Source organism: Ursus maritimus, unplaced genomic scaffold (assembly GCF_017311325.1).
Source record: "Ursus maritimus isolate PB19 unplaced genomic scaffold, ASM1731132v1 scaffold_29, whole genome shotgun sequence".
NCBI classification, from domain to species: Eukaryota; Metazoa; Chordata; class Mammalia; order Carnivora; family Ursidae; genus Ursus; species Ursus maritimus.
Genome location: NW_024425452.1, coordinates 17300309 through 17318991, shown reverse-complemented (window position 1 = coordinate 17318991; position 18683 = coordinate 17300309).

Here is an 18683-nt window from a genome sequence, read left to right as displayed (position 1 = left end):
AATTGATACTTTTGTTTTCTGAATGTAAGAGTGATGTCTTAAGAAAAGTTGACCTTCTAACAAGTGTTTTTTCTACTTCTTTCTCCTATCAGCTTTAGTAGTTGTTACTTCAAAAAATTATAATTCTTTATGCCTAACTGGGTTGATGTTTTTGGTAAGGATTCCTAATTTTAGAAATATATAACTTTGGCCTTATGTAAGATAAACAAGAAGCTTACTGCAAAATTAAAATAATTTGTTTCCATGCATAATTTTATAGAAATGAAAGTAATATAATTTTAATGTTCATTGGGAGCACAAAGAAATTTATTCTCAAAACTAAAACAAATTAAATCAAGGGGCGCCTGGGTGGCACAGTCAGTTGAGCTTCGGACTCTTGCTTTTGGCTCAGATTGGGATCTCAGGGTTGTGTGATGGAGCCTGCATTGGGCTCCGGGCTCAGCACGGCATTTGCTTGACATTCTCTCCCCCTCTCCCTTTGTCCCTCCTGCTTGTGCTTGCTCTCTCTTTCTCTCTCTAAAATAAATAAATCTTAAAAAAAGAATAAAGGTGTGGTCTATCAGAGAATTTTCTATTAACCTCATAGAATGAATTAAACCTTTGACAAATAGAATATTTAAAACATTATTTCTACATTTAAAGTTGAAATGGAGCAAAGCAGTTTGTTGTACAATGTGACCTATCTTGGTAATTCAATCAATTTCTTTCTTATTCTTTCTGTTTAAAAGTCTTGAAAGAAATTAAATTCTAGCTTGATTTGATTAAAAAACTATAAAAATTTTTTTAGAAATCACTTAGGGTTGAATTTCAGATTAAAAAGAGAAATATCCATGTCGGTTTGACATTTGGCATTTTGATTTTAGATCACTATTTTACTTAGTATTCTGATTTTAATTAATCCTGATCATTTTTTTCTGACATCATGTCTATCATCTTCCATCCTTTATTCAGAAAGGCACAGAGCAATGAGTGATCAAAGCAGGCGCTACCCCATCAAACACGAACCGACTGCAAGAGATGAATAAACCAACTACTGGCTCTGAGAGCAACCAGTCGTCACGTCTGCCTTTGTCTCCTTTTCCATAGCCAGCAATCTTCCCAGGACCTTTGTTCTTTCTCATTGTTGGAGTTGCCTCTTAATGGATGTCTTTGCGTCTAGTATCTGTTCACATCACATACCCACATCTATCTTTGTAAGTAAATCATGGCTAATCATTTCTCTGCCCAAGGACCTACCTCTTATTAAGAACTTGATTAGGTTTTCAAGACTCGTCATCACCTCACCTTTCCCATCTCACATCCTTCTTCACTGGAGGCTCCCAACATGCTGCTGCAGGGTTTGTGTGCTTATTCGTGCCCCTTGGATTGGGTAACGTTTTGTCTTCTGCTTTAGAACTGCTCTCTTTCTTCCTTTGTTCCCTATATCCAAACATATCCAAATTCTGCAGTGCTTCCAATCGCTCCACTGAGATTTTCTTTTTAGATGAATCTTAACTAATCTCACCCATGCTTTACCTATGGTTTTCCTTCCAAAAGGGTCTTGCAATTTATGGTACATAGACAGTGAAATATTTTACAACTATTTAAAGTGATAATTATGAAGACTCTAAGTGTTAATAAATATGTATGATGTGTTGTTAAATAAGGACCCAGGAACACTTATTAAAAATGCCTACCTAGGGGCACCTGGATGGCTTAGTTGGTTAAGCATCTGCCTTCGGCTCAGGTCATGATCCCAGGGTCCTGGGATGGAGTCCTGCCTCGGGCTCCCTGCTCAGGCTCCCTCTCTGCTTCTCCCTCTCCCTCTGCCTACGCCTCTCCCCCTCAGCTTGTGCTCTCTCTTGCTCACTCTCTCTCTCAAATAAATAAAATTTTAAAAAATGCCTACCCAAAGATTCTTATTCAGTTGGTCTTTTCTAGGCCTTGGGAATCTGCATTCCCCCACCCTCTTTCCACCCCCAGGTGAAAGACTGAGTATCTTCTCTGCCCTTTATTTTAGTTTTTTTTCTTTAATTTTATAATGGAAAATGTCAAGTATACTCAATCATAGAAAGAATAATATAACAAAACTTCATAAACTCACTACCCAGCTGCAACCATTTCTACCATTTTACCAAACTGTTTATCTCCTCCTCCACTTTTTGCAGTCTGAATTGTCACAAAGCACTCATCACAAACCTCCTTTAAAATTAAGAAGTAATGATAATGTCTTCCCACTGAGGCAAAGCACAGAGTCTGAAAAGTGAAAGACAGAGCCTCAGATTAAAACCTCTGTCCAGATGAAGCTTTTGCCTGTGGATACTCACGTATGGAACCAACTGGAGATAAAGAGAACAGAAGGCTAATATGTTTTTGAGAGAACTATCTTGCCAAATCCCCCCACAAATTCACTGCAACAACCAGTGCCTTACTTCCTAAAACAACCTGTGGTCCCTGGAATGGGCACCAGCATGTGCTAGAGTTGTGTAGCAACAGAAAGGGAATGCTCCAGGTACCCACTGAGAGGGCTGAGCCAGAGGCCACAGATAACAGTGAACCAAGGAGAACCTCTCAGAAGAGTGAGCCAGGAGTTTCCAGACTGGCTCACCAAGCACTCACTCCATTCTAGGACTGGGGCCCTTTTTTTTTCTTGCCCAGCAGGAACAGGGTAATTGTGTTTCCCTACTCTTACTTTTTCTGTATGGGTGGGGAGGTGGGGGAGGAGGTTTTTTTTTTTTTTTTTCCTTCAGGGTATCCTCTTTCATTGTAACCATTGACTATGAATGCTGGGTGTAGATAATTTGTCTTTTAGTCTATGGGCTATCAGACCAGGAGGCTCTTCCTCAGGACCCAACCGAGGGGACTGCAACTTGACCAAAGGTCAAGGACATTGGGATGGATGTTGTAATCTGATGTGACTTTCAGGTTGTTTCTGTGGAGAAGGGGAAAGTGTATGTTCTTGTAGAGAAGAGACAGTGTGACTGTTGGTTGGATAAGGGGGCGATTGTGTCTATACTATACAATGTTCATTGTTCCTTTTATCACTAACACATCGCTAACATTTCTCAGCGTCTCCTGAAGATAGAGCTGGCCAATGAGATCTAACTGTATATTTTGTTGTATAACACTTTGAAAATCCTTGCTGCAGTTGCTTGGGGGCAAGATGATTTGAGCTTCAGTAACCAAGCTGGATCAACATCAACCTTGAGAATGGAAGCCACATGCCAAGGATTGTAGAACAGAAAGAAAGAGCTTGGATCCATGATCATATCCTGGATCTGGCTTAATAGCCCTTGACCTCTTGTCTCCAGATTTCTTTTACATAAAAGAGAATTCTAACTTGCTTAATTTTGGCCTCTGTTATTAGCAGTGAGATGCAATTTCTAAATGATATATCTGTTAATTTTCATTGCCTATTTTCCTATTAGTAACTTTATTGACCTTTGAGAATCCTTCATGTATTAAAGATGGTAATACTTTTTTGTTATATATACTGGAAATATTCTTCTCAGTTTTTTCATCTTTTAATTTTGTTTTAGTACTTTAACATTGTTTTAGTACTTTAGTACTTTAGTAGTAACAAGTTTTATGCAGTCAAACCTCTCTCTTTTTATGGCTTCTTTCAGTTCATAGTTGCGAAGTCTTTTCCCATGGACAGGTTATAAAACTATTTACCCATTGCATTAGTTAGGATAGACTAAAATGTGCTGCAGTAACAAATTGACCTTGGCATCTCAGTAAATTAACACCATAAAAATTTATCTTTTCTTTGCACAACTCTGATGTGGGTCAGAGAGTTCTTCTCAATCTGTAATTACACCATCTGGAACACAGGGCTTCCAAATCACAGAGAGAATAGAGGAAGCACATTTTTGGAAAAGCAGTCTCATGCACACTGTCTTTTGACACCCCACTTGGCCACATAAGAATGGGGCTTGAGCCTTGAACACTTTTTGACCAAGAGATGAAGAGTTCACATAGCCTGTGCTGGTTTTATCATCTCGTATGGGACTATCTTTCCCTGTTTTACACTCAGCGAGTGTTCTTTTGTTCTGCTTAAGTATGTGAAGCACATGGCCCTTGAGCAGCTCCACAGCCCTATCTGTCCTCTCTGGGGAGGGGACAGGATTCTTCCTTTGAGGCACAAGAGAGGTGTTTGTCCTGCATCAGTTGCTGGGAGAGACCTGTTGGCCACATGTCACTGCCCACTATTGAAGCTGATCTTTCTCTGCCTCTTCTGTGTATTAGTAAAGTCACAATTCAGTGTTTGACTGTATTGTGTTTTCCTTGGTGACTTTGATAACAATATGTAATGAGAAGAAATGTTTAAACTTCTACTTTTTGTGGTTGGCAAAGTGATGATCTTTGCTATCTCTTTGTAGTTGGAGTCCTCCTCTGGGAGTCATACTGGTGCACAGTGTTCTGCTCCCTTGAGATTGATAACCAGTGCATGGTATTCTTCTTGACACACATTGACTCTTAACTGCTTTGACCTGGAAGTGACACAGCCACTCTGTTCACATTTGGTTAACCAACCATGGTCACATAACCCAAATCTAACTGGATAGGGGATCCACAACATAGAGGATTGCACTGATGTTTGATGCGCACTGAAAGACATGGATAGACCTGTTTTGTTTTAATTTCCTTTAATTATTTAATCCATGAGTAGTTTATTACAGTGCATGATATTAGGCAGGGACTTGTGTTGGTTGAGCAGAGCCAGTGAATATTTCATTTAGACGCACTCTTCGAGATGGTCCTTCCTATCACTGCTTGCCTTAAATAAAAAAATTAATTGCTCCTCAACACCTTACCCTTTTGGGATTGCGTGATTAATGTAGACACCTGCCCACTTAGCTCTAATGAATAGGGACATTCCTTGTATGTGGACAAACCCATTTTGTTTATTACTTTTCATTATTTTCCACTATAAAGGTAAGGCAAATTTGTCCAGCTAACAGAGATGTGAGGAAAATTTTTCTATGCATTAACTTTCCTGCACATCTTGTGTCCTTTTTGGCCATATGGGGGAGAAAAAAAAAACTAATTGTGAATGATATTTACCACAACTCCTGTGTGTGTGCACTCACCTCTGACACTGTGCTGTAGCCATCCACTCTCCACTGGTGACATTATCTATGACCTTGAACAATGTGAGCCCTTCACTTATGGACAAGTGAGAAATAGCCACGATCCCATCAGTAGTCTTTGTGAATAATGCTATAGCTCGGGACAAATATAAAGTAAACTTAGCGGCAGATCCCTTTGGATTGTTGTGTTTACAACCTAAGTCAGAGACCTCATAAATTTTGGCAAACCACTTTCCCATTAAAATATAGCTGGAACTTGGGGCACCACAAGGGAGAATTTTCGCTTTGCTTTCTGCGAGGGAAGGAAACTTTAGGAAAAGCTGGTGTAGTAGTTCACCCATTAGAAAGGTGGCTCAGCACTGATCCTTTCCACAATGGCTACAAAATTCACACCTGGTTATAGGCTATGTCCTTTTGTTTTGAGCTACTAAACTCTCTTGTATGGGAGAGAAACCTGGGAACAGAGAATTGCCTTCATTTTGGAAATAGTGGACAATATGAATAATATGAAGGAAGGTACATGACTAAATGCCCCAAACATGTTTGAAAAAATGAATTCATATTCCTCTAAGATGGCATGTGTCAGGCACAAATTGGGGAGGATGGCTAGAGGTTAATCTCTTGACAGCTGTATCTGGATGAGGAGCTCTACACCGTTGTGTGCAGGCTAGGGATGATAGCAAACTCTGGACTCTTACACAGGGATCCCCGATTAAAGGTTTTGGGAGACTGAGTGTATAAACTGGCCATGTGAGCACCTGTGTCTATATAGTTCCTTATGTTTCCATGTGGTTCATTTTCCTGTGTCTTTGAAAAATAACGTAAGTTTTTCGTTGTCCCATTTATCTCTTTTCTGCACCATAATATTTTGATTATGATTGCTTTGTGGTATGTTTTAACACTTGGGAGGGTAAGTCCCCCTGTTTGCTGCTGTTGTTTTTTCCTTCCAAACTTGGATTAGAAATTTGTGGACTTTTCATCTTTCATAAAACTTTTAGAATAATTTTTGAGTTCTTCAAATGAAGGACCACTTATAAAAGTGATTAAAAAAATAGAAAGCTAGCATTCATATAGCTCTATGAGCCAGAGACTGTTATAAGCACTTTTACATGTATTAATTTATTTAACCCTCACAAGGTAAAGATTTTTATTTTCCCATTATACAGATGAACAGATGAAAGTGTAGAAAAATTAAATAATTTGACCTAAGTTACTCAATTAGTAATTGATATATCTGGGATTCAAATTCAGATACTTTGCACAGAATCATCTATAATTTTAACTTCTGTGCTAAACTTAAGAGGTTAACTTTTTCATTTTTGTTAATTATTAGACATTTATGGTTTTATTTATTACTGTGCATGGTATTTTATTTAATACTTTGTCAGTAACATACATTAATTAATATTTTCTCCCAGATTGTGACTTGTCTTTTAACTTTCTCTCTATATTTTTGTACCAAATTTTAAAATTTTAACAGAGTCAAATTTATCAATACTTTTGTATGCAATTTGTACATTTTGTTCTTCACCTTAAGGCCGTAAAGATGTTCTCTTATATTTTCTTAGGAGAACTTAAAAAATTACTTTTCGTAATCAGTTTTTAATTTCTCTTATAAGACTTTGTGGACTTTGGCAGAACAAAGAGGAAGAAGAATGAGGAAAATTCTTTTTTTTAATTTAAAGAATATCCCTCAAAGTCCCACCCAACATTGTCACTCTTTTGAAACCTGTTTATTTTATTTAACAATCTAGCATAGAGGCTCAGTCCGTTCAGCGTCTGACTCTTGATTTCAGTTCAGGTCCTGATCTCAGGGTTGTGGGATAGAGCCCCAGGTCAGACTCCATGCTGAGCATTCTGAAATTTTGAGATTCTTTCTCTCCTTCTCTGCTGCCCCTACCCCCACTCTAGCATGCACTCTCTCTAAATAAGTAAATAAATGAAATCTTTAAAAAAACCCAAACAATATAGTATAATGATTTTTTTCTGTTGTCATTAATGAATACCTTACATTTCTTGTAAAACATCATTATAACATTATAATATGATATCATTAAGAATTACATGATGGAAGAATAAATACTATTATTATAGCAAGAGATTTGAGAATGGGAGCAGACTGAGGTTGGGGTATTATCTTTCTAGCACTGTGTTTGCCAGGCTGCATGTAGCCCTGCCTTATGGGCTACATCTAAAGCTATCTATGTAATGACCCTCTCCATTTATGCCTCCAAGCTCAAGAGTGCCAGTGGCTTTCCATTGTTGCTACCTTCGTGCAGCTTCATCACTTCTGTCATTTTCCCTTAAACTTGTATACCTCTTTATATAGCATTCCTTCATTAAACTTGTCCTAATTAATTACTTCACATCAGGGGTATGTTTCCTACCAGGCCTCTTGCTGATACATATAGCTGCAGAGGAATGTTGCCGGATAGATCGGTGACTTTGAATGCAACCATTGCTGAACAGGGTGTCAGAGATGAATATTTCTTTTCTATTGTTCTCTAACCTCTTCTTTATCTGTCTTTGGCCAAACCAACCCAGAAGATGGAGGATAAGGATGCTCATCGATGCGGAACAGAGAGTTAAGCCTCTTTGTGAGCACAGAACAGTGTAAAGTAGAGAGGAAAGCGTGGACAAATGGAGAAGATAAGCACATGAACCAAACTCTCAATATTGGTTTCCAAAAGGAGTATGATTGTAAGAGAAGATGAGATAAAATTTTATTTCTTTCTTTAACATCTCTTTTTTATTTCAACTTAATTGAAATAAATAAAACATTAAAAAAAAGAGCTTTACTGTGCTAGGGGTATATAAAGTAGAATCTTGAGGAGCAGTGAAAAAGGGTCCTACAAGATAACCAAGAATACAACATTCTCTTTTTTCTCTCTTCCTCCTAACTTCTTTTAAGCAATCTCCAATTGTTTTCTGGGGTTTTAAGTGCACAAATGTGTGTGTGTGTGTGTGTGTGTGAGGAGTAGGAGCAAGAAGGGTAAAGTCCTGTGTATGGGAAAGGTATTCTTTTACTCTCACAGATCAGTCTACAAAAAGCCATTCCACCATTCTATAATGCTACTGCTTCAGGAGGATGGGGAACCAGTGAACTCCATGAGCAAGGGTCCAGCTTTGCACTTCTTTGGCTGTAAAGTGAGTTCCTTGATCAAAAGCAATGCTGTGTAGAATTATGTAGTGGTGGATAAGGGATTCTGTAAGTCCATAAATTATAGTGTTGGCAGAAGTATTATGCACAGGGAAGGCAAATCTGTATCTAGATTTATTCCAATATTTATCTTAGTATAAATATTTCTTTCATAAGGATGAAATGCTGCCCATTCTATGACACCAGTGGTTCAATGCAATCAACCTTCCACGAGGTAGCTAGCTGAACACCCTAGAGAATGACGCTATATCAGGAGTTTAGTGTTTGTCTCTACACTGGCAGACTGGCCACTCAGCATTCATCATAGCCAGGTCAGCCTTTGGGAATAGAAGTCCATGCTGCCATGTATAACTTCCATCTTTGCCACCACAGTTGCTTTGTTATGAGCCTGCTGAGTGATGACAAGGGTGGCTGAGAAAATAGGCTGACTGGTATCCATAAGAATAGGTCATCTTATTTACTTGTTATTAAAATCCTCCTTTGCTAAGGTCACCCTTTGATGAACATACACATGGAAACAAATATCTTCCTGTTTTTTTGTCAATTCAGACATGTCTATCTAGATACCTCTTCCATAGTTTCCTTTGTCACAATTTTTTCAATCATGTTTCATCCAAGCCTCTGACAATTCAGGTAAACAATTGGTGACAGCCCATGTATTGGTATGTAATTGCGTGTCTGGCCATCTCTCCTTCCGAGCAAAGTGCACAACCAGATCCACTACCTAAGGTTCTACCGACTGAAAATATTTCCTTTCACCTCTGTCCTTCAGGGATATTCTAGAAAGGGTCTGTCCATTGTTTGGCATATTGTGCAGAGAACCATCTGCAGACCAGGCTTGAGTCTTCTCTTTCTCTTTCAAGGCTGGGAGAGAGAAGGCAGTGTAGCAGAAGCTGGGGACCACAGGCATTTGGGACACTTCTTCATGTAACTTACTTATGTCTTCAGGGCCCATTTGGGCCCAATCATGTATATTCCACTTCTGTTTGGTAATGGAATGCTATGGAACTTTACGGCCTGGTGAATCAGATAACATCCAGTTCATGATAGGAAGCTCAGGTTATTTGGTAATCTGATGGCCTATGGTCAAGCGTTCTGTCTCTAGTGGGCCCCAGTAACAGGCCAAAAGCTATTTCTCAGAGGGAGACTAGTTATCTGCAGATGTTGACAGGTCCTTACTCTAAAATCCTAAAGGCTTGTGCTTCAAGCCACCTAGAGGGGCTTATAAAAGACTCCAGACAGCACCACTATCTGCCACTGACACTACAAGCACCATTGGATCTGCTGGATCATATAGCCCAAGGGACAGAGCAGCTTGCACAGCATCCTGGACTTCCTGCAGAGTCTTCTCTTATTCTGAGCTCCACTCAAAACTAGCAGTTTTTCAGTCACTCAGTGAGGGGGCTATAGTAACAATCCTAAATGAGGAGTATATTGCCTCTGAAATCCAAAGAGGCCAACTTGGCTTCATGTCTCTTTTTTGGTTGTAATAGGAACCAGATACAGCAACTTATCCTTTACCTTAGAAGAAATATCTAGACATACCCTACATGACTGGACCCCTCGAAATTTCAATGAGGTAGAAGGCCCCTGAATGTAATCATATTTATTTTCTACCCTCTGACACACAATTGTCTTACCAATAAGTCTAGAGCCATTGCTACTTCTTATTCACTAGGTCCAGGCAGCATAATGTCATCAATGTAATGGACCAGTGTATTACCTTCTAGAAGGAAAAATGATCAAGATCCCTTTAATTAAAATACGACATAGGATTGGAGAGTTGATATACCCTGAAGTAAAACAATAAAGATGTATTGATGTCCTTGCCAGCTGAAAGCAAATTGCTGCTGGTGGACCTGATGGACAAGTATGGATAAAAAGACATTTGCAAATCAATAGCTGCATACCAGGTACCATGGGATGTATTAATTTGCTCAAGGAATAAAATCACATCTGGTACAGTAGCTGCAACTGGAGTCACCATTTGGCTGAGATTACAATAATCAATTTTCTTTCTCCACCATCCATAGGTCTTCTGCACAGGACAAATGTAAGAATTAAATGGGGATGTGGTAGAATCACCACCCCTGCATATTTCAAGTCTTTTGTGATGGTACTAATCTCTGCAATACCTCTGGGAACACTGTATTGCTCTTTTCCTAAAGTTAAAGTTCTTAAAGCACTACTGGTTTCCTCTTGGCCTTTCCCACATTATAGCCCTCACTCTACAGGTCAGGAAACCAATGTGGGGAATCTGCCAGCTGCTAGGTCAGCCCATTTCAATTATGCATTCTGGAACTGGAGAAATGACTATATGATGGATTTGGAAATTCACTGGACCCACTGTGAATGGGTTTGAGATAAAACCTAGCAATGAGGTGCTATTAAAACAAATACCTGAAAATGCAGAAGTAGCTACGGAAGTAGGTAATGGGTAGAAGCTGGTTTTGGAGTGCGTGCTGGCAAAGACCTATATTGCTCTGAATGGACCATTATGGATTATTCTGATGAGAGCTTGGAAAGAAAAGGGGAGAGCTGAAAAGAGAAAGTTCTGAAAGAGAGAATTGAATTGACAAAACTTCAATTTTTGTGAAGAATATGTAAGTAATCCTCAACAGAATGTTGGTAGAAATATGGACATTAAAAGCCATCTGATGAGGTCTCAGATGAAAATGAGGAACATACTGGAAGCTGGAAGAAAGATGATCCTTGTTAGAAAGCGGCAAAGAACTTGGCTGAATTGTGTTCATGTCTTGGTGTTTTGCGGAAAGTGGAGTTTTCTGGGATGGAATTGGATGTTTAGCTGAACCGATTTCTAAGCAAAGTGTTGAAGAAGTAGGCTCATTCCTCCTGATGATAGTAAAATTTGAGAAGTTAAGTCATAGCAAAAAGATGGCTCTCTATGAAGCAGGAAGTGAGCTCTCACTGGACACTGAATCGTTTAGCATCTTAACCTTGGGCTTCTCAGCCTCCAGAACTGTGAGAAACAAATTTTTGTTGTTTATAAGCCATCTAATCTTAGTTTATAGCAGCCAGAATAGACTGAGATAATTGTGTTTATTAATTATGCAGTTAAAATTTTTTGTTTCAATATAGAAAGCTGAAAATATGTCTAAGTTTTAAAATTTCAAATTCCTGACTTAGTAGTTCCTGAGCATAAGAATCTTGGCTGATAACTCAAGATTCTGTCATATATGAGTCATCCTTTTTTAAAATCAGTTTTCCTAGAAATGAGACTCAATCTGAATAAACTCTGAGCCATCCACGAGAAATGCTCTTTGCCACTGTTGGATTGTTTATTGGATTTCTGGTACGTTATATTATAAAGTTTTTAAAAATAAGAAATAAGAAAGAAAACTAAATATTGTTAAATAATGGTATGAGATAATTATAGTTTTAATATATAAAGCACCAATCTTTGGGAGCACAGGCTGTTTACTGTCATGATTCTTGTGTTTGTGGAGGAATTCTCCATAACGAATTAAATTATTTCAGGCAAAAAAAAAAAAACACAAAAAACAAAAAACAAAAAAACCCTTAGTGGCAGTAAGACCATCTTTGGGAAAGCTAAAATCTATAAAATCATTTATATAAAGGGTGGACAGACTTAATACTTTACTAGAAGGGATAAACAGCTAAGATTTGATGAGATAAGAATCAATTTTAAAAGAAGAAAGTTAAATCAAATTCCAAAATGCCTGTAGTGGGGCCAGAAGAGGCCCCTCAATTACATAAGGGGTCAAAAGTTCCAGATTTTCAGTAGGCAGACCTGGGCTTGACGCTTTGGACATATTACTTAGTTTTACTAATGATTCATTTTTCTTGATCAACACAAGCCCATGTGTGTGAGGGAAACTTTGGAAAATCCAATATTGTAAGCTGCTGGTGGTGGGGGTGGCTCATCACCATTTGTCACATAGCAATCTTTTTCATCTAGAGGAATATGAGCTTCATGAATTGTCAGCAGTGTGCCTAGAATATGATACCGCAAGGCAGTAAGGAAAGAAAGATGTACGAAGTGTTCTGCGAATTTCTTATATTTCTTGCTTTCTGTCTTGGGAGAGTAGGCATACTAGTAACTTTGTAATATTTCTATTAGAGAATGGGTGAGATCCTTCTATCAGCCTCCTCTCATTCAAGGGTAGCTGCAATCAAATGTTATCACTGTCAAGCAATGCAGTTGCAAAATAGGAGGTCAGTGGTATGCTGGGGCCAGTTCACACTGGCACATCTCTTCCCAACTCTGGGGTCAGTGACATCATGAGGTATCTTGCAATTGGCCATCGTGCAAGTATTTACACCTCAGAAATTGGCAAATGCTACAAACCACCCCTCCCTCTCTTCTCCAACTGGAGATCAGGTTGGTTAACATTTAACAGCACTCTACACCACTGGATATATTTCAGGACTTTCCAGGCAGAGACCTAAGTTCCTTTGGATTACCCAAGTCACCATAAACATTAGAGAGAGATATATTACATTTACACAAACTCCATATAGATGCTTAATTAACCAACCGAAGGGTCATTAAAAGTCAAGAGCAAGTCTTAAATTTAATCAAAAAACTTGAATAGAAATAATCAGGGCAAATGAAATAATTTAACCTAACTTACAGAGTCCCTAACATAAAGATATGTGAATTTCAGATATTAAATACACAGAATAGCATTATTTGTTATGAATTACCTAGTAATATTTTTATATGTATTAAAGTTCATCATTGCTTAAATGTGTTTAATCTCCATGCAGTTCATCCTCTTACAAAACAGATGAATATTAAATAAATGTTTACAGATATTACATTCCAATGAGATCAGACATTCCATCATGTAGGGATTGGATTTAAAAACTTACTAGGAATTTTTTCCTTTTGAGACTACATGCATTTATTCCTCTGGTATAAGGCTTGAAAATGAAGGAACATACATTATATTCTTGTAGTAATGTGTGTTGGCAGCTCTGTTGCATTACTCATGTACCCAGGCACACTAAAACATGGTGGGTTACTGATCTTTCTCTCCTTTCCATGGTGTAAATGGATGTACAATGTAAACGGATGCTCTCTTTCCTATAGAAAAAGAATCATCCTTGCTAGAGTAGATTATAACTCAGTGGAAAATGGTTTAAACATTATTATGCCCAGCAAGATAACACACATTCACAGGACCTCTTAGCTTTCAAGCCAGTGAAATCATCTCCAGTTTACAAGGTGACTATATGACCCTCAAATAAAGTGTAATAGATGGTCAACTTGTGGTTTTAGTAATTTTTAACCTTTTCATTTATTTAATTTATAGTGTCACGTTGTAGGTAAGGTTTCATACTAGAATTTGCATTTATTTTTACATGATTTAGATATATCCATCTAGTCTAGTAAAGGATTTATGTTCTCTGTAAACTTAAACAAACCAAGGTGAAGGAATTATTTTGATAAAATATTCCTTCATCCAATTCTATTCTGCCCTTGATGCAATATGTGCCTAAAGAGGTGCGTGATTCTTTGCCAATAGTATTTATTTCCTAATAGGTTTTCTGATAACAAGGGTGTTTGTCCATGTCGATTTTATAAAAATGCATGCATTATTGAGAGGATAATTATAAATCAGGAGAGTTTGGGGGACCGAGTGAGGGCTGAGCATAATAAGTATGGAAATAGTGCAGAAATATGAAATTATTTCATTCAAGTATCCATTTTGACTGGCTGTATGGTTCAACTTCACAGGAAAACAAACAGCTCAAATTTTTTTTTTACTTGCTTAGCTCAAAATTGAGTTGCAAAAAGAGATGAGAAGTGACTTTGACTAAACTACTTTTTACGGGCTTAATGATTGAGAATGTGGTGTTTATTATCTTTTCTGAAATCTAACTATCCATTGGTACTCACTGTCAAAATCTCAAGCCGGTGATGTGGCATCTGTCTGGATGCTTGTACTGAGCATAAGGTTTTTACTTATGTGTTCATAAGTATAAAGTTATAATAATTTTTGTATATTTGAAGACCTTTGTTTTAAAAAGAGATTAAATGCATCACTCACACAGTTTTTCAGATGTTCATATTGGTCAACAAGGAGAAGTGTTTATTTGGAAACCTATTGAGAAATATACAAACAATTCAGTAGAAACCGATGACGTTTTCAGCTGAATGAAAGAATTCGTTGGTACGAAATTAATCCTGAGTTATTGTGTTTATTGCACCTATATCTTTGTAGTCTGGAAGATCAGTACAAAGCATGTAGCTGTGATCTTCCTTGAGATGCATGGCACATTTAGCATGAAAGGGAAGGATTTTTCTATTCCACAGCCTTGAAAATGTGACTATTCTGCAAGAAATTGATTATGAACAACAAAAATCAATGAATTCTTTTTCAATAATACAAAATTCTTGATGGTAAGGAACAGCACCATTTGTCCTTCAGTAAAATACTAACATGATATGTAACTACAAAAAATATTGATGATATTCTTAGAGGACAATCAACTTATAGAAAAACACTTCAGTGTATCGTATAATACAGACCATCAATGAGGAGTGTAAAAAAGATGTAAGGGTTCATTATGGAAAAGTTAATCTTCTGATGCAAATGCGAAACATTGCAAATGTATATGTTTAAAATTGGAAGCAGCTTCCAGCAGCAGAATTCGAAGGGTCAGTATATGGATTGATTGAGATAAAAGTCTATTCTTCATGCCTATTAAACTGCTTTCTTTTACTCTTCAAATCTCTTCTATTTAACTACTCCTAGATTCAATTCCTGTTTTTCCATCTACTGTTTTAAACATTTTGGCTGATAAATCTGTGTGGGCCAACAATTTCCCAATAGAAAGTTGTCATATGTCTTCATTGTGAGGGCTGCAGTCTCTTTGAAAGGTGGAACATTTACCTTGGGGAGCAGTAGCGCAGTCTTACTTTACAGTGCATGTCTACGGAATGTATATCTCAAATATCTATCAATGTATTGTAAATGTTCATTGAAATAGTAATAAATATACTAGCTAACACTTATTGAGCACTTATGCAGGTGTGCCAGACAATGCACTTTATAGTCTTCTGAAGTAGGGCATGTTATTTTTATTCATTTTACAGATGAGGGAGTTGAAACAAAGAGTTTATGTAATTTGCCCAAGGTGATACGGCTCTTAAATAGCAGAGCCAAAATTAAAATTTGAATAGTCTATCTCCAGTCTCTGCATCTTAACCTCTTGTAGGACCATAAAATAATATACAGATGGAGAGAAAGTTCTCAACTGATGTTTAAATTTTCTTTAACTTTATAAGTTGTGGGATTTTCCATTTTAGTTAATGACCCCATTATTTCACTAATCCCTGAAGTTCAAAACCATGCCATCATCTTAGATTCTTTGCTCTTCATGCCTATATCTAATTAGCTGCCAATTTCTGTACTTTCCTTTTTGCAATGTCTCTTAAATCTGGCTCTAGCCTTCCATTTCCATTGCTTAATTATTTTGCAGGAATTTAATAGCCTCATATGAATTATAAGCAAGCAGTTCTAATCCTTTTACCAAAATGTTGTATCGAATCTAGCTGTACTTTGCTACAACTAAGCAGGCTTGTTGACTATTCCCCAAATATACCTTGCAGGTTCCCATCTATGTATTTTTCACATGTTATTCTCTGTCAACATCTTACATACAAGGACAAATCTCAAATGGTCACTTTCTTTGTGAAGCCTTTTCTGGACCCTCTCATCAGATGTGGGAAGGATAATTATTTTAGATAATAATATCCAATACGATTTATCTTCCTTTGATTGTACGGAGAACATGTAGGTTGGGAGGTATTGTTGCAGTATCTCTGGAAAATACTATCTGAAAAATACAAGGCTTTATTATTTTATCTTTCACGTTTAGATCATAATCCACATGAAATTAATTACTGCAAATGGTGTGAGGTAGAGTGAAGATATAGATATTTCTGACATTTGAATAATTAATTGATCCTTTGTACTGAAAGGACTAGCCACTCTTTGCTGTTTATGCAGTGACAATTTTTTCATAAATTAGGTTTTCATAAATGTGTCGATCTGTTTCCGGATGTACTATTCTATTACAGTATCCTGTTTTTCTATTCATATCCTAAGGAATTCTGTCTTAATTACTGTTCCTTTATAAGTCTTGCTCTCTGGTCATGTAAATTTTTTCCTTTTCAACATTATTTTGATTATTCTTGGTCCTTTGCATTTCTATATATACTATAAAATAAATTAATTTCACACAGAGTGTTTTCACTGGTCTGAAATAAAATAGTTAGAAAGCAGACAAATTAGGATTCAAACTAATGTCCTTCTACTGCACTGAATACTTAACACTGAATAGGTAATAATATTTAGATACCATAGCAAAAAATCAGTGTTCTCATATTCAGTAAACTGTATCTAGAAAAGCAAGACATAAGCAAGTAAATTGTTTGGTGACAAGATTAGGTAACAATTTAAAGACTGGATGTGTATTTGAAAAGTTCAGATAATAGTCCAAAGACTAAATAGGGGCTTTTGAAGAGGATGGTCAGAGAGAAATTCATGATAGTAAGTTAATGTGTATTGACAGAGAAGGCTTTGGGAGGCAGAGAGGAAGGAGACATGGCATCAAGAGAGTGAAGATCCAGGGATAAAAGAAGATAAGAGAGAGATATTTGGGTGGCAGTTGAGAAGACAGTTAAGGGTGACATTTTACCTAAGGAAGCATTTTGAACATGTACTTGTACAAATGTCACATCTGTTAACCTTATCATCTTCCAGTATTTTATGATGAAGTTGATGAGGGAATGATACATTGGGAAGACACTGAAAAAAATAAAAATATTTTTTAATGCATAGAAAGGGAGATAAATTTGGGTGGAAGATATAATATTGAGTAGAAAGTAACTATACAGAACATTAGAGAGAGTAGATATTTTGCGAGAAGGATAAAAATAAAGAAAAATCACCCAAAACCCATTATGGGTTGTTAAAAACAAATTTTAAGTTATTGAAATTTTTTCCTGCTTTGACTATTTATGGAATTGCTCAAAAAATGTATTCTAAGCCATTAAAAACTAAAGAAAATAAAAGAAACAAGGAAAAATGTGAAGCTAACATTTTTGGAGCATTTTTCTATGTGCCAAGCATTATGTCACATATTTTATATTATCTTATTTAAGTTACTCAGTGGTGTCTGTGAGTTAAATCTTTTATTATTCCCATTTTACAAATAAGGAGTCTGAAGTTAAAAGAGTAACTTTCTCAAGATCTCAGTTGGTTAGTGGCTGATCTTGGGCTTTAAGTCTAAAGTTTGGATACATCACTACTTCATAATATTGCTGCAGATGAATAATATACTCATAGAAATTGAGATGATAGACAATTCTAGGCTTTGTAAGTGAGAGCACTCTACAGGTAATATAAAACCTCTGTTTTATGGCATACTTTGCTACAAGGTTCTAGTTTCATTCTAAATTAATTTTTAAAACTTTATCATAGCTTATTTCATGATTGGATGCTTCAGTATTTTACCTGCAAGGCTAATAACACTTGTCTGAATTAAGTGTGTATTTCACACTTAAATCCTTCTGATTTTCTGATTTAAATTTATTATGGCTATCAATGTCCTGGTGGTTGGAACTAGTTTGGCCTTCACAAAAAATAAGTAAACAACAAACAAACAAACTCTCCTCCCTCAAATCAAAACCTATTTACTAAAGGAATAAATGTTAAAGCAGCTTTTTCTACATCTTGAAAAGCTATTAATAAATCTGTAGCTATGAGGTCCTGAAAAGATGTAATATCTTCTGACATTTTCTATTTAGAATATATCTGGATGCCAAAGTTTTAATTGTCCTTAGTCACTAGAGTGGTTAAGCCCAGCAGCTTTTTACATTGAGGAAAATATTTGCAGTTTGGCAATGGAAATGTCTAAAACTATACAATAGGCTTCACAGGCTTTATTTTCTGAAACTTTTACTAATAATTCTAATCTCTAAAATTTTGTTTTAACTTTTCTTTAGTAAAAACAACAACAATCACGACAATAGTAATATGAGACTATGAAAACTCTGGAATATCATAAATTCACAGATTTCCTTGCTTTTTTGAGTATTAAAATCTTTATCTGAACATAAAAAGGATAGTGTGTTTTGCAGAACGCTGTCTGAAACAAAGTTGACAAATTTTAGCTTTTATTTAAGTCTTATACCGTTAAGTATATCAGATTATAATAAGTTCATATCGTGAAAATATATTTTAAAATCCTGTGATTTTTCTTCATTAAATGGTAAGTAAATGTAGTCAGATTATCTCTTTGCACACAACAGGATCAATAGTAAGTCTTAAATTTCAATGAAAATAAGAATAAGGTAGAAAGTTAATTAAAAATAAAAATGCCCTATTCCATTGCCACTATTCTAATTTGGTACATTGGGAATGGGGCTCAGAAACCATATGTTTAACAAACAC